The sequence below is a fragment of the Rhinolophus sinicus genome, linkage group LG03 (assembly GCF_036562045.2).
Source record: "Rhinolophus sinicus isolate RSC01 linkage group LG03, ASM3656204v1, whole genome shotgun sequence".
In the NCBI taxonomy this organism is placed as follows: domain Eukaryota; kingdom Metazoa; phylum Chordata; class Mammalia; order Chiroptera; family Rhinolophidae; genus Rhinolophus; species Rhinolophus sinicus.
Genome location: NC_133753.1, coordinates 171,063,593 through 171,083,212, shown reverse-complemented (window position 1 = coordinate 171,083,212; position 19,620 = coordinate 171,063,593). Strand labels below are relative to the sequence as shown.

General features: G+C 42.0%; 1 protein-coding gene across 1 annotated transcript in view; it reads left to right on the top strand.

The window, feature by feature from the left end:
• The first annotated feature begins 1,672 nt into the window (after positions 1 to 1,672).
• Positions 1,673 to 19,620, top strand: part of NIM1K (NIM1 serine/threonine protein kinase) — a 61,937-nt gene continuing 43,989 nt past the window's right edge. Inside the window, exon 1 of the mRNA XM_074328960.1 lies at positions 1,673 to 1,865. The gene's annotated coding sequence lies outside the window, so the exon portion shown is untranslated. The remainder of the gene's footprint in view (positions 1,866 to 19,620) is intronic.

Here is a 19,620-nt window from a genome sequence, read left to right as displayed (position 1 = left end):
GTGCTCTATGAGGGCCTATGAGAGAGTCTATGCCAGGTTGGGTGTTGGAGGCTCTTGGTTTCTAGGCAGTTTCCGTATGAAGTCCTATCCTGTTGTATTGCCATGTTATAGACTTCAAAGAGTATTTTATATTATATTTTTTAAGTATGCAATGTTTTATCCAGTATTTTATTGCTTTAGAGAGAAAACAGACTGATGGTATGCACGATTAAAGATTACCTTTTTTTGTATTTAAATCCTCTTGTCTTTTGAGGAGAGCGCCTCCCTTTAAAGACAAACCTTTCTCACAGAGAACCTTTATCTACAAAAGTAGACGACCACTCTCATAAACCAAGCAAGCAATCATTCCAGGTTCTCTTGGTTTCTTGCCACTTTCAATGGCCAATCCATGGAGCTGTCCAAGGTTTTATTTCTTGCCCTTCCTGTTCCTGGCCCCTTTAGTCATCATACAAAGAGGCAGCAGAGGGTGGTAAAGAGGAAAACTGATTCTGGAATCAGACTGATTGGGTTTGAATTCCAGCCCCAGCACTGGACTGTTGGGTGATCTTGAGCAAGTCAACTAACCTTTCTGGTCCTCAGTTTCCTCTTCTGTCAAAATGGGGATGGGAATAAGAGTACCTAATTTATAAGATTATTTTGAGTATTTAATCAGTTACTCTGTGTAAAAGTACTTACAACAGTGCCTGGAAAAGAGGAGGGAAAAGAATCTTTGGGTTCCCTAATTTCTACTATAAAAGGATATTAAATTTAGGTTATTTTTCTCCTCAGCACTTTTGCTTTTGTAAATATTGCCCTGGTGATCATGACTACAGGGTCCAGCAGCATGAGGAGGTGGAAAGAGTGCTCACTGAGCTGTGACTTAGGGCACCTAGTCTTGGCTTTGCCATTAATCATCTGTGTGACCCTTGCTAACTGACTTCTCTGACCTCAGTTTCCTCCGCTGTAAAATGAAGGACTTGAACTTCAATAAATAACCTCTATGCTTTATTTTAGTATTCTGTGAATTGCATTCCCGGCTCTACACTCAACCCAATGACTTGGCTTCCTTGTTTGTAAACTGGAAAAATATTTGGCACTTATAACTAACCGAGGGTCACAGCTGAGGAGTAAGCAGATTAGGGATCCACTCACTGCCTAAGTGGCACCAAATGAACCTGGCCTAATATATGTGAGGAACCGAGCAGGGGGTGGCATTAGCATCTTTCTCTGCAGAGCCTAGGAGTTGCTAGACTCACCCGAAGGAGCTGTCACAATGATTTGCTGGAAACCCCTGTCCTGCTGGGAGAATTACTGGATCGCGTAGTCTCCCAAAGACACGGAAATCTGATCAAGAGGCTGGAATGGCTCAGTTGGAAGCGTGAGTTGACGGGAGCTGTGTCAACCCTCTTTCTGCTGTGTCTCCGCTTCCAATTCATGCTCTAGGAAGGGTGCTGTCTGTGGCAGGGCCAAATCCCCCTCCTAGAGTATCTGCAAAGGGTGTCCCCGGGCCGCGCCTCCCCCTCCTTACTGCCCCTCTCTCCTGGCTGCCTATAAAACCGGCCTACTAGGTCTAGGCCCGCGTCTCGTTGCCCGACCGCCCCACCCCGTCACCCCTTCCCCGAGCCAACCCCCAGCTCCGGATTGGTCCTTCGGGAAACGCTGGGGGACGCCTCGGTCCCCGCTGTGGAGCCCCAGTCCGCCAGAGGGCGGGGTTTGCCGCCGCAGCTGTTAGTCAGGTCCGCCGCCCCTGACCGCTCCAGGAGCCTCCCGCGGTCGGACGGCCCGCGACACCCTCGCACCGTCTGCGCCCGCGGCCGCTCCAGCGCCAAACATCCGAGCGCCTGACGGGGCGCCACGCAGTGGCCCGAGCCGGGCTCGCCAGGAAGGTGAGTGAGGGCCGCGGGGCTGGCAGCCAGCACCCCTACCCCACCCGCGCTTCCCTCCACCAGGCTGCAGACCTGCGTGGCTGGGGAGGGGCGCCTTTCCTCCCTGCGACCCCAGGGGCAAAGGAGATACACTCCCGGCGGGCGGTTGGGTGAGTTGGGGTCAAGAAGAGGTTTGCTGCTCCTCGGGGGCGTCCCTGTCCCAGGCCCTTCGGCGCGTCGGACGAGAGGGCGTTAGAAGCGGTGTGTTCGCGAGTGTGGCCGGTTCCTGTGTAATGTGTGGCGCCCAGGGGTACGTGGTGTCTCCCCGCGTCTGGGTCTGTGCGGGCACCCGTGTCTGTGTGCGCGCCACCCGAGAGCCGAGGAGGGCAGCCTAGAGTCTCGCCCGGTGCTCACCTGGTGCGTGGGACCAAAGGCCCCGAGGCTCCAGTACAAATCCGCAGAGTATGTGAGAGGGCTGAGGACCTGCGGGACCCGGGCTGGCAGTGGAGGGAACTGACAGCGAAGGACTGTGGCCCAGGGGACGAAACCTTCTCCACGCCCCACACCACGACGCTCCCTAAAGAAAGGTGCTTTTTTGGAAAGACTGTACAAGTAAGGAAGAACCTCGTCTCCTCTTTCCGGATGTCCCTTCAGGAATATTAGGAGCTCCAGGACTTGGCGATAACAACCAGGAGAGGATCGCAATAGGGTCTTTAAAATGCCATTTCTGATCAGCTTTTGTGTGCCTGACACAACTCTGGGCAGATGAAGAGGTCAAGACAACAGATAAAGGTGCTCTTAGCACTAATAGGGGCTGCGAACATTCAGCTATCTGCACTTTTTTCTTCCTTTCCTCTTTCCCTTCCTTCTTCCCTACCTCGCCCCAGCCCCGCCACATCCCGCTCCACCCCCACCCCATTTTCGTCCTCCAGAGTTTAGTAGACAAGAGGGCTCTCTGTTAGACCCACCCTCCCCCAATCCTATTCCTCATCCTGGTTCAAAATGAGAGCGAAGGAACCACATTCTAAGCTCTTACCCCGTGCAATTCAGACAAGTTTGGAAATTAAATCGCGTTTGCATTCGAGGTTGCAGGAATCCAAAAGGGAAACAAACAAAACCAGACCGAAAAATCTATTCCAAGTTAAGTCAATATTTCAAAGGGGAATCTAAAACGAGTGTTTGTTTATGGCAATATGGTGTTTTGTTTTTTTTGTTTTTTTTTTAAAATATGTATCACTCAAGCTTGCATCATCAGTATTCAATGTGATTCACAGAAGTGCTTCAAAAGATGGGTTCTGTTAGTGTTGCAAAAGCACTGATTTTTGGTTGCCATGGTAACTGAAGAAGTCTCCCTGCACTGTTGAGAGGCAGCCTGGCTGGAACCAGGAGCTGTTCTTGAGATCTCCTCATGTCCCCTCATGTCACCATGGTAATAATAATTGAGCTTATAAAATACTGTTTCATTTCCTTAAAGTACTAAAAGTCCAAAGCATGTTGTGTTTTTTTTTTTTCTTTTTAATTTTATTTTTTCAGTTTGCAACTTGTAAAATAGATCTTCCCTCTCAGACAACTGAAAGTAAACACTGCGCTCCAGCCAACCAGTCCTGCTGGCCCAGCTCTCTTCCCACAGTTCACTGCACTAACAGGAGAGGAGGGAGGAGGGTGTTTGATGGGAAAGGGATTCTGGCCTGGCACCAGATCTCCCTCCCCATTTAGCATTTAAATTTGGAATCCTAATTAGCTCTCTAATTAGGAAATGGGGGAATGTGGGTGGGGGGTCCCAGAAAGAGGCTAATGGGGAAAAAGCTAAGTCCAGCTCTCCATGCACTACTGTTTTGTGTGCTGTTGAATTTGCCTAGTAAAGCCCTCATGGGTTTATTTTTGGCTTGACCACTGTTAAGTGGTAAGACTGGAAAAACCTTCAGAGAGGCCTCCTTCTGTGCTAGGAAAAATGTGGATTGGATTTTTAGTTTGAGGTATGTGCTTTTTTCTAATAACTAAGTGCATTTAAAATAAAGGCAGGCTTGTATGAAATCTAAATTTTCCAGTAATAACTACAGATAGGCCATAGAGCCCTCAATGCTCTTGGTTTAACCTGAGGTTTTCAGTTAAAATGGATACATTTGGGGGAAAGCAGTGGTACCATTCAGATACTTTAATTAGCAAATGTTGGTGCCTTTAAAGAATCATAATTATTTACACATCCACAATCTCTGAGCGATGAATCCTATGAATCAATTTTATACATTGATAACATATGATTGGAAACTTTGAAAGCCCTTAGACTTACAGTTTTAAAAGAAGAGATTTTGTCTTAGTAGGTTAAAATTTTCAATGAAATATATAGTTCCAGCTTGAGAAACTTAACAATTAAAATATTGTGAAATCCAACTTCATTCTTTGAATCTCATTACGGTATTTCTTTAGGGACTAAAGAGCCTTAATTTATTGGCTTATTTTCTTTCGGTTGTTGAAAGATGAACTATAAAAGTAGTTTCATTCTATTATTGTCATTTCCTATTGTCATTCTAGAAAAAAGTTCTCTAGAATTGCAGTTATGAATTTCAAGAGAAGAACAATCCAAATTACTTATGAACACAATAGTGTACAATTTGAATTAAGCAGATCATAGTTCTTAAATTATTTTCTCTCAAGAACTTTAAAGATAGCTCAGCCATTATTTTACAACATACCAGGGATTATTAGCCAGTTTTATAGATGGGCAAGCTGCGTTCAAAAGATTCCAGTCATTTCAGCTAACCACTTGGAAAATTAAGAGACAAAAATACAAATGTATCAGCCAAGACTTGGAGAGTATGGCGGTGAGAAGAGAGACAGGTTGGGGATGGCAAGAAGAATTTAAGATTAGAGAGAAAAATAAAGCTGTGGGGGGAAAAGAATCTTAAGTGAGAAGAAAACTCACAGATTAAGGGAAAGAGTAAAAGAAAAATAGGCCAGTATAAAGAGAGTTGCACAGGAAAAAAAAAAAGAAAAAGAAAAGAAAGAAACCCAAGTTGGAGAACAGGAAGCTAAAAACAACTCTTCTCTTCATCTTCCATGAAGAACAGTGAACTTGATGCTTTTCCAAAAAGCCCTGGTATCCCATTTAGCAAAATCCTCTGACTTGGGAGGCCTGAGTGGCAGACTGAAATGCACTCGGCCTCACTACCTCCCCTCGCAGTGGTGTGGGCTGTGGCAGCTTTCCATCTCAGGTCTGCCAAAGAGCTGCTCACTAGGCCTCCTGCTACCCAGTCCTCAAGCCGCCAACGCTTTCTACTTCTCTATTTATTGGGACCATTTAATTGGGATAATTTGTAGACACACTTGATTATGTAGTTGCTTTTTTTTTTCTTTAAATGGGAAGTTTTTACTTCTAAAAAGTTGCTTAAATTGTTATCAAAATAATGCATTCATCCAATTTTATGAATTAGAGCATATTAAAAGATTCTATCAAAAATGACAGTTCCTCTCCTTGGATCCAATCACTCTCTGCTCTTAGCTGTTGTATTACTTACTACCTTGTTTCCAAATAACTTGTTTATATGGCTGGTCCTTGATTTGTCAATTTTAGACAGAATCTATATACTTTCTCTTAATATTATAGGGGAGGATATAGCTCTCTTACTCCACGCCCTCCAATTTCCTCCCTTTATTTTATTCCCCCCTCACTTTATTTCTGCAACAATGCTGGTGGAAGAAAATCAGCCAGTGTACCATCAGTATAACCCTTTATTTGAACATGCCGGGCATAGGAAAGCTCCTAGGAGCATCTGATTTGGGGCTAAATGTTTCTTAGGACTTAGCCAGGGGAGCCAAAATTGAGCTAGTTCCAGAAACAGTTGGTCAAGGATGGCTCCTTGACCCACAGTTGGGAGAGGGAGGAATTGTTCTTGCAGATTAGTAGCTATTGTTTGGATTTTTATACAGGTGAATAAGGAAAAGGAATCAAGGGCTAAAGTGAGGGGGAAGAGTTGCAGGGGACAAGAGCTTGCACACGTCTCACTGGAAAATTCTGTCCTATAGCGCCTCTCACAAGTGATATCCTAAGTTTCATAAAATCAATACTGAGTTTGCATTATGACTGTGTAATTATTGTTCACTGCAGAGCCAGGTTGTGAACTATGATTGTATTTCTTTTTCTGTACAACATTTTTGGAAAAAATAATTATTTTTTAATTTGTTTAATTTCTAGGAACCTATTGCTATTTCTTCCCAAATATTCTAGCAGCTCTGTAAAACACCTCTCTACTTGGTATTTTCCCCACAATGAAATGCATGAGACAATCATTAGTTCCTTTCCCCACCCCACCCCAATGCTCCAAAATGGAGCCTTCAGTTCCCCCTTCTGAACCAGTTCTGTTCTAGCCCTGACACACACACACTGGTATTCTGAGAGTTCCCTTCACTTTCCTTCTGTGCTGATTCCCTGTTCTCCTTGTTCTCTTGTTTTCCTCTTTGTTGGTTTATGCCTTCATTTTATGGGGCATCCGCTTTGGTCGTTTCTTAAGATAAGGTTATGGGAAGTAGTTTTGGGACCTTGCATATCTGAAAATGTCTTTATTTTACTCTCACACTTAATTGGTGGTTTGGCTGGGTATAGGATTCTAGGCTGGAAATTAATCTCCGCAAATTTCTGATGTCACTGGTTCATTGTTTTTAGCTTCCAGTGTTGCTGAAATTTCAATGACCTCTGATTCTTGATTCTTGGCATGAAATCTATTTTTTTCTCTCTGGAACCTTGTAGGATTCTCTCATTGTTTGATGAAATTTCACCAGGTATGGATTAACTATGTAATCTATGGATTACATTCATCTGCCTAGTGGGCCCTAGAAACTTGTACCCTGCACCTCTGGAAAATTAATGCTGTAGACATACTTGGGAAATTATTCCATTTTATTGGTTACCTCTCCGTGTCACCTGTTGATTATTGTTGATTGCATCAACTCAGGACTTTTAGCTTTGAGTAATTTGGTGGCTGCCCTTTGTTGGCCTACTTTGATCTCTCCGATCTCCTTTTAGAGATCTGACCCAATTTGGCCCTTTCACAATACCTGACAAAACATGTGTGGTCAGAAACAGACACTTAGAAACGTTTTCAGGGTTTTCGTGCCTCTTGAGAGCACTGCATGTAACATTGAGACAAATTTGTGTTAGTGGGTTTATGTTCTATCATGTTGCATGTGCTAGAAAATTCACTACCTCCCTAAAAAGCAGAGATGTCATTGAGAGGAATGTGGGTGGGGTGGCTAGCTTTGGATGGAGAGATTCGGAAGGTGATTTAGGTGAAGAAGAGTGCTTCTGTCTTGCCTAAACAGGCTTCCTTAAGAGTCACTCTTTCTGTATAGCATATCACATCCAGCTGAGAAGCATTCTGTGGTTTGGTGACTACTGTCTATCAAGGAGAGTAAAAAAGATTTACCAGGGTGGCTGGATGGCTCAATTGGTTAGAGCGGGAGCTCTGAACAACAGGGTTGCTGGTTCGATTCCCACATGGGCCAGTGAGCTGTGCCTTCCACAACTAGATTGAAGGACAACGACTAGAGCTGATGGACCCTAGAGAAACACACTGTTCCCCAATAAAATTTTAAAAAACATTTTTTTTTAATTTACCAAAGCTCTAAAACAATTGAGTTTGGTTAATATCAACAGAACAGAGGATGCAACATTTTTAAAGGTAAGTAAGTGAACTCTAGGCTTAAACCTGTTTGTCTCATTGCTAGACAATTCAGTGAGAGTTGCAAATTGGTGACTTAAACCTTTTTGTTCAATGTTAGATTGCTGGGTGAATGTTGCCTGTCAGAACAGAGACAAAAATTCAAATATAGAATATCAGTTCCATTCTTGGCTAATAAAATACACTCTGATCATATTTAATCATGAAGATTATTTTTTAAGCCTTTTAAACTTTTCTGCACTTCAAATTTAGACAAATGCCCCTCGGACATAATAATCAGCACCAATTCTTGAGCTCCTGTAAACGGTACTGAGGTATGGATTTCCCCAATTTGAAATGCCTCAAATTCAATAGTACATTAAAAAAAACCCACATTTCACTTTCCATGACCTACATTTTCTTATCTCAGTACTTGTTTAATCACAGAGGCAAATTCCTTCAGGCCTCATCCCCTTCAGGAAGTCTGAACATTCACGATACCCCAGGTCTTCTCTCGGTCCACCCCCCCCCACCCCCGGCCCTCCTGTGCATATCTCTAGCCCTGTGCTTTGTTACATTTAAATAATCTGTTTATGTAGCTACTTTGCCCCACTAGTTGATGGTTTAGTCACATTTACAGAGCTTTTGGGAAGCACCTTGGACTAGGGTTTCCGGGCAGGAATTCCCGCCTGTTCTCAGGAATTTTCTTCACTTTCCCATTCCCAAATCCCGGGAAAAGTTGGTCAGGAAATTGGGGAAATTGGCCCCTCGAACCCAGTAATACCCACAATGGGAAATAAACGTACTACTCACAATGTATCTCTTAAGACATTTTTCCTATTTATCGCTAGGGTTTCCGGGTGGGAATTCCACTCATTCTCAGGAATTTTTTTCGCTTTTCTGTTTCCGAATCGCGAGAAAAGTTGGTTGGGAAATCCAGAAAATCGGCTCCTTGAACCCAGGTGGTTGGTAGTATCGGCCGTCACTTTGTGGAAACGATTCATCGTGGAGAACAGAAAACAGTTTATATCTTGGGATTCGGGAAAAGGGGAAAGCAAAAAAATTCCTGAGAATGGGCAGGAATTCCCACCTGGAAACCCTACCTCGGACCATTGACATAACATACAGACACTTAAAAATAATGCTTGCTGAACTGGACATTTCATCTTGACGTAGGAGGAGTGTTGTGTAGTGGAGTGAGAGGGCAGCAACCTCACACTGCTTAGAGGGGGAGTGAGGGCAAGAAAGTAGGGAAGAATGACCTCTCTTTCACCTTCTCCTTTCTAGCTACACCTGTTCAGTGGAGACTGCCTGTGACACACAGCTCTGCTCAAGCTGGGTGAAGCAGCAGCAGCTCTCGTGTGTGAAGCACAGGCTCTGAGGGCAGACAGGCCTGCACTGGTAATCAGACTGATGTTTACTGCCTGTTCAACTTTGGACAAGTTACCCAGTCCTTCTGAAGTTTAGTTTCTTCATCTGAAAAATGAGGGTAATTGCACACACTGTTTGGGGCTGTTGTAAGGATGGAAGAAAATATATATAAAGTTATTAGAACAAAATAATGATAGCTATTCTAAGTTAAGAATGCTTTTGGCTACAAGTAATAAAAGAACCTTTCTATTTAGCTAAAAGAAATTAGTTTTCTTGCAGAAGAAGAGGTCTAGATAGGTGTATTTGTCACTTCAGGATGCCAAAACAACATATCATAGACTGGGGTGCTTAAACAACAGAAATTCATTTTCTTATAGTTCTGGAAGCTGGAAGTCTGACATCTGGGTGCTAGCATGATTGCTTCTGATGAGAGCTCTCTTTCTGACTTGTAAATGGCCACCTTTTTGCTGTGTCCTCATGTAGGAGAGAGAGAGAGAGAGAGAGAGAGAGAGAGAGAGAGAGAGAGAGAAACGCTAGCTCTCTGTTCTCTTCTAAGAGCACTAATCCCATCCTGAGGGCCCCACTTTCGTGACCTAAGCTAACCTAAACACCATTACACCCCAAAGGCCCCATCTCCAAATACCATCACATTGAGGGGTAGGGCTTCAACATAGGAATTTCAGGGGGACACAATTCAAGCATAGTAATAGGCAATTGATAGCTTTGTTTTAGCTGCCATCAGAGACCTAGTTTATTCCAAGCTTTCTGCTCTGCCATCCTTCCTTTTGCTTTCATATTTGTCACTTCATGGTCTTTAGGTGGCTATTACTATGTTTCCCCGAAAATAAGACCAGGTCTTATATTAATTTTTGCTCCAAAAGATGCATTAGGGCTTATGTTCAGGGGATGTCATCCTGAAAGATCATGCTAGGGCTTATTTTCCGGTTAGGTCTTATTTTCGGGGAAACACAGTATACCTCCAGAAAAGTTCCATACAGGAAGAAAAGGGAAAGGAGCCATGCTTGTTACAACTATTCCATTTTATCAGGAAGCACGTTATTAGAAACCCCTTCTTAAGGTTTCATTGTCCAGAACCGTGTCTCCTGCCCAGCCCTAGCTGTGAGGGAGAAAGAGAAGTTGGAATTTCCAGCCTCTATAACAGAATATGGCAAGGAAGGGAGAAGAGAGTTAGTAAACATGTTGAGTGAGCCAGTCTACAATGTCTGCCACACTGTCACTTATTGATAGGGTGACCGTATGCCCCAGTGTGTCAGGGACAGCCCTCGTTTACCCCTGTTGTCCCAGTACCCACTTTGATTCTCAAAAGTAGAAATTTGAATGACAAATTCTGTATGTTCACCCTACTTATTGAGTACTTGCTACTTATTGTAGGCTCTTATTCAACAGTAGTTACTAGTAAGGAAGCTAGAATACAACTGCGAGATAAATAACAAGCCCAGATTACATGTGGTAAAAGCCTGTGTGGTACAGGCAGCTGTCATGCTGGGTTTACAGGAGAGAGAACTGAGGAGGATGAGCTGGTTTGGAGGGAGATGAAGTACAGGGGGGAGAGGTAACACCAAGCAGTGAAAAATAAATGGCTCGGGCACAGTCTGAAAGATGGAAAAGTACACAGTTTATGTGCCAGGGACTTTTCTTTGAAAGACTAACAGACAAGTTTTAATGCTGCCTTCGTTTGAGTGATGAACACTTCATAATATGGAGTACAATGTTCAGGGATGATTTGGCCTAAGAGCATTTTGAGTACTCTTGACACAAAATAAAAAGCCATTGATATTTATTAAGCCAAATGCACTTTTTTTTTTTTGCTATTACAAAACATACCACAAAAACTTTGCACGTGAGAAGAACAATGATTTCCTAAATTATTCTCTTGTGGAACATGTAGTAGAGGGTGACTTTGAGCTGTTCAGTAACAAAGTTCTCCTTGATCAAGAGAAAATATTTGCACATTCTGAATTTTCTTTTGAGTTGATATCAAATAGAAATATTCACCTAGCTGTGTATTTTTGTCCTTAGCTTGGTTTTTAAATCCCCAACAATTTGTTTTAGATATTTGTTCATTCTGTCGGGCTGCCTGGTGGGCTGACACAATGGAAAGAGACAAAGGACATATATTTGGTTCTGGTCTTGTCCCTGCCGCTAACTAGCAAGTGTCTTTACCTCTCTGGATCTGTTTCTCGAATACAAAATGAAAGATTAAATAATCCTGGGGGCCTTCGCCCTTCTAAAAGTCCATGAGTGTGCTTGGCTGATCAAGGGAAATCCTGAAATAGCCAGTCTGCTTGCAGCCTCTGGTTGGCTGTTCAGGGACGTGTTAAGAAGTAACGTTGCAGAGGAAAAGTGAGACGAGCCCATGAAGCCCCCGAATGCACAGCAAAATAACTTGTCATTCATTTCTGTCGGAGGGAAGGTGTTTCCTGAACAGTATGGAAGATCAGCCGGAGAAAACGGTGTGCGGGATGGGTGGGAGGGAAGAAAGACTGACGAGGAAGGAAAAGACTTGTTTCACTCCAAGTTCTGAGCTGTTTTACAGTGTTCAATGACCTCACGACATATCTAGCCCAAAGAGGAGCATGGCAACGAGGCTGAGCTCGCCTGTTCCTGGGTTTGTATCCTAAGATGTTCTAAAGGCTCTTCACAGGCCTAATAGGTTTGACACCACCTATTGTTGGTCGTTCTTCAATGCCACTCTTCCTACTCCCATTTTTGCTATTACCTCCCTTCTAAAGGATATCTTTGGTGTTTTGCAGCCTTATTTCCCTATCGCTTTTGTTTTTCAAAGAACTTAGAATCTACATAATTTGTCTGATATGTAGTAAGTGCTAAATTAAAGTAGCTTTTAGAACATTTTCATTGTTATATCCATACATAGTAATTGGGAACACGAGGGTGTGGATGATCTCAGCCCTGGTCTCTAATGACATATCTTTGCTCTTGGTGATCTTTCCTTATTCTTTTATTGCTGCCCTTTTGAGTCTCAGCCTTCTCTGAGTGAATAGAGAGAAGAAAACATCAAGAAGGTGATATTTCACGTGTCCCATGTGGGAGACCACCTCAGGGATGATGTAGATGCCTGATCACTGCACTGTACACCTGAAGCTGAACAATAATGGATGTCAACTATAATTTCATATATATATATATATATATATATATATATATATATATATATATATATGTATGTATGTATACATATGTATGTATATACTCACAAGAAGCAGAGTACAGCATTAGGAATAGAGACAGTGGAAATGTAATGGCTCTGTGCGATGTCAGAGGGATAGTGGATGGGGAGAGGGGCGTTCACACAGTGTGAGGGATATAAATGATAAACGTCTAAGTATTACTTTGTCTTGTGCACCTGAAACTAATAAAAAAAATTTTAAAAATTGAAGAAGGAAAAAAAAAAAAGAAGGTGATATTTCGGTAGAGTCTTGAAGGCTGAATAAGACAAGGAGCAAGTGTGTTCCAGGTGGGGCTAGCTGGGTATGTAAAGCTACCCAGGCATGAAAGAATATTTTATGATTGGGAAGGTAAACTTTAGGAATAAACTGCATAATTGATTCAGATCTTAGAACTTTCCTTCAGAGCTGAATATTTAACTGTGAGTCTTTGAGGGGAAAGGGACTAGGGACGCCTTGCAACCCTATGTAAACACTAGTGTCCTAGAGGTGGGATTTAATTCGCTGCTAATTAGTTTTGACTTTGGTTCCCTGGGGGACTTGTAAACATAAAGAAGGCAAGGAGAAGGGCACAGGCAAGTGCATGGGTGTGTATATTTGCAGAACTGTTTTGGAGGAATTGAAAGTTCAAAGAAGGTCTTGAAAATAGAGCAGATTATTTCTCATGCTTTAAAATAAAGCAAATTCTGCTGGAGGCTACTAACATATCACACCCTAAAAATAAAATCAGAGAGGAATAGAGTCTTTTTTACTCTTAAGAGTGATCATTTTAACTTTGGTAGCTTTCCAAAGGGAAGCCAAAATTGGATTGTTTGTATTGTCTGTGGGTTGGAGCAAATGCTGGTCTATAAACATTCTGATGCTTACAATTCAAGTAACCTTCTTAGGAATGTCTACCCACATTTGAGGTGTGTTTTACTGGAAACCTTAGAATGTTGTACAAAAGTAATGGTGCAACTCATCAAACCCACAACGTTTCAGAAATTTTCCAGCCAGAGGTGCCCTGGTTAGGGGCACTTGCAATAAGCCTGCCCTTGTTTCAAAATAGAACACCTTTTGTTGTTGTTGTATTGTTAAATTTTTGCTTTTTTCTTCTTCATCATCATAGAACAGATGTTTGCAGTGAGGTGGTGTTGTTTTTTTCAGCCAGAGATGCATGTTTATGACAGAAATATCTATTTCTGTGTCTTCTCAGACCCATACTACCTTAAAATAGCTGTACAATTCAATTTCTCTAGCATTTATGGACCCCTCCTGGGTACCGGGTGCTCAGAATCTTGAAATTAATAAAATCGTGGACCTGCCCCCATGAAAACCCACATTCCACTAGGGAGAACAAATGTGTACACAAGTAAACCAAACACCAGACAGGACTTGAAGATGTGAAGAGAAAACACGAAGTTCATGAGGGAAATACCAGAGCAAGAGCTGAACTCTGGTTGGAATATAAGAAAGAGAAGAGCAGCAGGGATGGGATGGGACGGCCAGGAAGGGAAAGGAAGGGAAGAGAAGGGAAGGGAAGGGAAGGGAATTTAAGTTAAATTTGAGTAATAAGTAGAATTTCAACCATTAAGTGATTGAAATAAGAAAAATGATGGAATTAACCTCTTGTAAAACAAAAAATTAAAATGATTTTTATGCTCACCAACAAAATATAATCATTCATTTAATCATTCATCTATTCCATAAGCACGATTGGGTACCCATGAGATGCTGCACTGCTTCGAGATAGAGGTGAGCAGAACGTCCTCCTTGCCCTCAGCATCCTCGTTGTCCGGACAGGTAGTCAGAGACGTGCACACCAACTCCGATACCACAGAGACACAGCAGCAGAGGGAGGCATCAAATATTCAGAGCACCACAGACTTAAGGGAGACAAGGAAGCCCTCGCAGAGGCATAGGGTGTTGAAGGTTCACTGGGCAATGGGTCAAGGGAAACAGTCCAGGGAGAGGGAATGTCATGCACAAAGACACAGAAGCACGAAGCAGCATGGGATGTTTATGGGACCTCAAGTATTTGTTTTGACATGTCTCAAATATAGGGTCGTAGGGGAGGAAAGGTTTTCCTTCACCTCTCAGAGTCCCTGGCTGGGTCTGAAGATTAAACTGACAAAGAAAGATTCATAGGAGAAAAGCATACAAATTTAGTTAGTATAAGTTTTATGTGATAGGGGAGAGCCTTCATAAGGAAATGAAGACCCAAATAAACAGAGTCTTTTATGGTAGGTTTGATGAAGAGTGGACAGCTGTGGAGGCATATGATAGGTCAGAGAGGATGAGATTAGTGTAATAAACTGGGGGAAACTTAGCAAGGGCTGTTTGTTAGGATTCTATTCTGTGTCTCTTTGTCTTTGGAGATAAGGATGCTTCTTTCCTCCAAATATAGGGAAGCACCTCTCACCCGAGGGTTTATAACATGATTCTGGGAAGAAGGGTGAGGGGAGAAGAAAGTCAGAGTTACCCTCCTGCTTAAAGTATTCAATATACCAATGTGCTATAGTTTGGGGTAGCAAGTCTTAAACCCCATCAGGGTATATGGAGGGGGGCCAGTGAGAGCAGGGGAGATGAGAAATGATGCTAGAAATAAAATCAAGACCCAGATCTTGAAAAACTTTCTAAACTATTCAATGGAGATTGAATTTTATCCTATAGCCATTTTAATGAAGAATTTTAAGCAGGGCAGTAATATCTACACTTTAGAAAGATCCTGCAGGTGGTTTTCTGGAGAATAAAGTTGAGCTGGGCAAAACAGGAAGTAGGAAACCCGTCAGAAGGCTGTTTCAGCCAAGTAGGTACAGGGTGAGATTAAGATCTTTAGAAGCCATTACTCCTCATCAGTCCCCACATGCAATTCATCATTTAGGCAAAGTTAACCATAAAATAAGTCCAGTCAAACCCAAGTTCTGCTTTTTGTTATAATGATTGTTTAAATGCATTTTAAGAAACCAAATACCAAAGTATTTAAGACTTTTATTGCCTCCTCTCTTTGATGCCCTTAGTCTGCTGGTGCCCTAAAGCATGTGCTTTCTGCCCATTGTAGGATCCACCCTGGTTGGGATGATGGGTAATAGGATTTGGGTGGTATTGAAGTGGGAGGACCAACAGGACTGGCTGAGGGGAAGACAGAAGCCTGGGATGGCACCTGGATTTGTGTCTTGGCTGACGGGGTGGTGGTCATGCACTGCCTTTGGGCATTACTGCTCATCATTGCTGACATGTGGTGAGAGGTCCCTTCCGGGCAGGCATGCCTCTAACGTCTATTCCTCCTGCCAAGTCCTGCATTCTTTGCACTTGGTCTGGGCTCCAACAGGTGTTTTAAGATGCCCTCAAGTGCGGGCCCCAAATAAATCCCTCACAGACCTTAAAATCCTCAGAACCAGATCTCAGCACAGTTCTGTCAGGAGGCTGCTGGCACAACCTTGGCTCAGGGTGAGAGGGCTCAGCAGGGGCCCCCATTGCTTTCCCCCACTCTTTTGTCCTCCCCTGGCAAAATGGCTCCTCTGTGCAAAGGTAACCGAGTCCCCTCACTCAGTCTGCGACTGGGACTCAGTGACAAAAGGAGAAGATGCAGCCTGATAGAAACAGGAATTTATCCCAAAGTCACGTGTAATTAACCCACTGCCAGCCCCCAAATCTGTCTGGGAACAAGGTTCCAGGCAGCAGCTAAATATATTTCTGGGATTGTTCCTGAATATTCGGAAGCATCAAGGACACAGTTGGGAAGAGGATTTTCCCAATGATCCTGGGCCTAGCATTCATTACAGTTTTCTGCAGGATTCCCAAAGCCCTGACTTCAAGAGAAACAAACAGAAACAAATTTGGGGTGCATACCAGAAATGTTGTCAAATAGAGCTTTAGTTCCCTCTTCATGTCCTTCCCTGTCCAGTGTAGGATACGGGTGCCCATAGTGCCATTTATTTTCATCAGCAATACTTGAGCATCCACTTCTGTTTGGGAGTGTATTCTATAGTCAGTGACTGTGTCACCATGTCAACCACTTGACTTACATGGTGCCAGATTTTATTTTTTTCTAAGTCACCGTCTCTCTGGATTCAAAGCTTTAGAAAATCTCAGCTTTGGAGAGTTGGACTAGACCATCTCAGGTGGGGGGGTCAGTTTATTGTATCAGGGATGAGTCACTTTTACATACGTGGTCATCAGAGATAGGCCACATGCCCCAGATATTGGTGGAGAAAAATGCCTATTTTTAGCTCTTAAGCCAAGAAAATCTCGGTTGTAATTACAAATAGTCAAAATAGGCATAACAACAAAAGCACACACAGAAGTATACCGGGTAATATGTTCTAGAGCTCCTTGAATTCTCCATCTCCACCCCAGTTTCATTTTCCTCCTCCCTGTTAATAGTTGGGTGCTCATGCATCCAGAACTTCCCTGTACTACTTTGCAGATATCTTTCCTTATATATGCATAGGTCTCCACTTAAATGAATAGTGATTACTAGTATAAAATGTGCCTATTTCATAGACCTCATGGTTGTTCCCCTACACACCCTTTGTCTTTATAATTATATTTATAAATTCAAACTAAAGTAGTATGGGGCGGGGGAAGAGGCTGTGGGCTGAGAATCACAGCAGAAACCTTCTTGATGCATACTTCGGAATCTTTGCGTGATCAGTCTGTGATCTTTTTGCAGTTTTATGTATTTAAATAATTTCTAGCCTCTAGAGCTCAAGCTTTGCTCGTCAACTGCCCTGTGAGATGAGAGATCCTCATTATCTACTTTCACTCGCTTCCTTGGGGAAATTTTTTCCAGCCAAAAGTATTGGGTCAATTAGTAAGCACCATGGAACAGCGCGTAATTCTCAGAACTGGCCCCGAAAGCCTCCAGGCTCCCTGGAGGGCAACACTTAAACTGCCTCTCCGACATTGTGTAATCACTTCTTCTTCAGTCAGCCCCAGATTGGTTCCGCTCTGGGGAAGAAAGCGACTCTAATTACATCTGCCTTTCTCTTGTCAGTCACAAAGGTCCGAATAGACGCCAGTGCCCAGCAGTTCTTGGAGCAGCAAAGGCATAGCCAAACACAGGAAGACCGTTCCTCTTATTTAGAGAGCAGTTTATTTTGTTTTTCCCAGCCAGGTAGATCTTTGACTTCATAACTCATGTTCTTGAATGGATTTACATCATTATTTACTAGGCTCCCTTCAGATGGAAGGCCCAGTTTGGTTTTGACGTATTTTCTCTTCATGTAAAGCCTAGAATGACTGCTCATATCTACATTTTTTATGAATTCCTATCACCCCAGAGGTTATTCATCAAGATAAATATTTATTTGATTAAAAAGCAACTTGCTCTTTGATCCTGGTACACCTATAAGTATAAACCTATATAAAGAAATGTCAATACCCTTTGTTACCATTTTCTTTTCTAAGAGCATTTAAAATTGTAGAAATGCTATTTCTCATATGAACTAAATTGCTCTTTTCTGAAAACCTTAGGAATGATTTCCTGTAAGATGAGTTGAGGGAATGCCCTTTATGGAAATCAGGGAGTTTGTCTTAGCTGGTGCTAAGCCAGGCTCGTATGAATTTTGAATTGTTCCTGACAACAGAAGAAGGAAAAGCTGCAGCAGCTGAGACATTGGATATGGAGCTGTGGAAACAAAAGGGCTGCTTTTTTTCCCTCTGGGATGTGAGATTTAAATGTAAATGTGAATGGTGTCTTGAGATCAATGCATTTGATACCTTTCAGTAGTGCAATAAAGATATCAGAGATTGGGTAGAAAGATAGGAAATGTTGGCATTTAATCAAAGAAGGCTTTTTGGAGGAGGTGAGCAAAGTAGTTTGAGAACCATGGACAAGTCATGCAATCTCTCTGGGCCTTTGTCTCCTAATCCACAAAACGAAGAGGTGGGAGGAGAGGAGAACTGAAGTATCTCCTATTTCTAACATTCCACAATTGTGTAATTCTTTGTTCTAGCCATTTTGGACAGTTTGGGCAAAGGCCAATAGGTGAGATATAAATAAAAGTCTGAAAGTGGAGATAGCTGTTAAGAATGTGAGCTGGATGGAGGATGTGGACCTCTAGAGATGTGAATGGCAGAAAGGGAACATAAATGGTCTGGAATTAGAAGGTAATATTTAATCCAAAATCATGGTCAAGGTAGTAGGAAAAAGATTTGGAGGCAGCTGGCTGGGTAGTTTGCATTAAGTGAATATTTTCTAGTGTAACATTTTAATTCCTTTAATTATTTTAAATGCATTTTAACAGCTTTATTGAGATATCATTCAAATACCATACAAGTCACTCATTTAAAGTATACAATTCAATGGTTTTTAGTATATTCAGAATTGTGCATACATCACAATCAATTTTAGAATATTTTCATTATCCTAAAAAGAAATGCTGCTCTGCTTAGCCAGCATTCCCAACTGTGCTCCCACCCCCCAAACCCTAGGCAACCACTAATCAATGGCCTTTTTAAACTAGTTTCATTCACTTAGCATATTTTCAAGGTTTGTCCACGTTGTAGCGTATATCAGCACTTCATTTACTTTCATTAATGAGTAATATTCTATTGTATGTATATACATTTTATTTATCCATTCATCAGTTGATGGATATTTGAGTTGTTTCTGCTTTTTAGCTATTATGAATTATGCTGCTATGAACATTTGTATATAAATTTTGTGTGGACATGTGTTTTCATTTCTCTTAGGTATATACCTGGGAGAGGAATCGCAGGGTTATGTGTTAACTATATTCAACTATTTTAAAAACTGACAGATTCTTTTTTCAAGTTGCCACACCATGTTACATTCCTACCAGCAGTGTATGAAGATTCCAGTTTCTCCACATCCTGGCTAACACTTATTATTATCTGTCTTTTTTATTCTAGCCAGTCTAGTGGGTATGAAGTGGTATTTCATTGTGGTTTTGCATTGCTGATGGCTAATGATGTTGAGCATCTTTGCACATGCTTATTGACCATTTGTATTTCTTCTTTGGAGAACTGTCTATTCAGATCCTTTGCCCATTTTTAAATTGAGTTCTTTATCTTTTTATTATGAGTTAAATATAGATTCTAGATAGAAGTCACTTATCAGATACATAATTTGCAAAAATGTTTTCCATTCTGTAGGTTGTCTTTTCACTTTCTTGAGGGTCTCTTTTGAAGCATAAACATTTTTAATTGGTGATGTCCAGTTTATTGTTTGTTGGTTGCTTGTACTTTGGGTGTCACATCTAAGAAATCATAGCCTAACCCAAAGTTGTGAAGATTTATGCCTATGTTTTCTTCTAAGAGCTTTATAGTTTTAGCTTTTACATTTGGGACTCTGATGCATTTTGAGTTAACTTTTGTTTATGGCGTGAGGTAGAGGTCTGACTTCATTCTTCTGCATGTGGATAGCCCTTTAAGTATTTTTTAACTATATATTTTTTTTACTTATTTTCTGAGTGATTCCTCTAGGACTTAAAATATACATTTTAACTTATCAGAACCTCGTTTAGAGCTATACTAACTTAATTCCAGTGAGATCTAGAAACTTTACTCTTTCACAGCTCCATTTGCTCCTCCCATTTG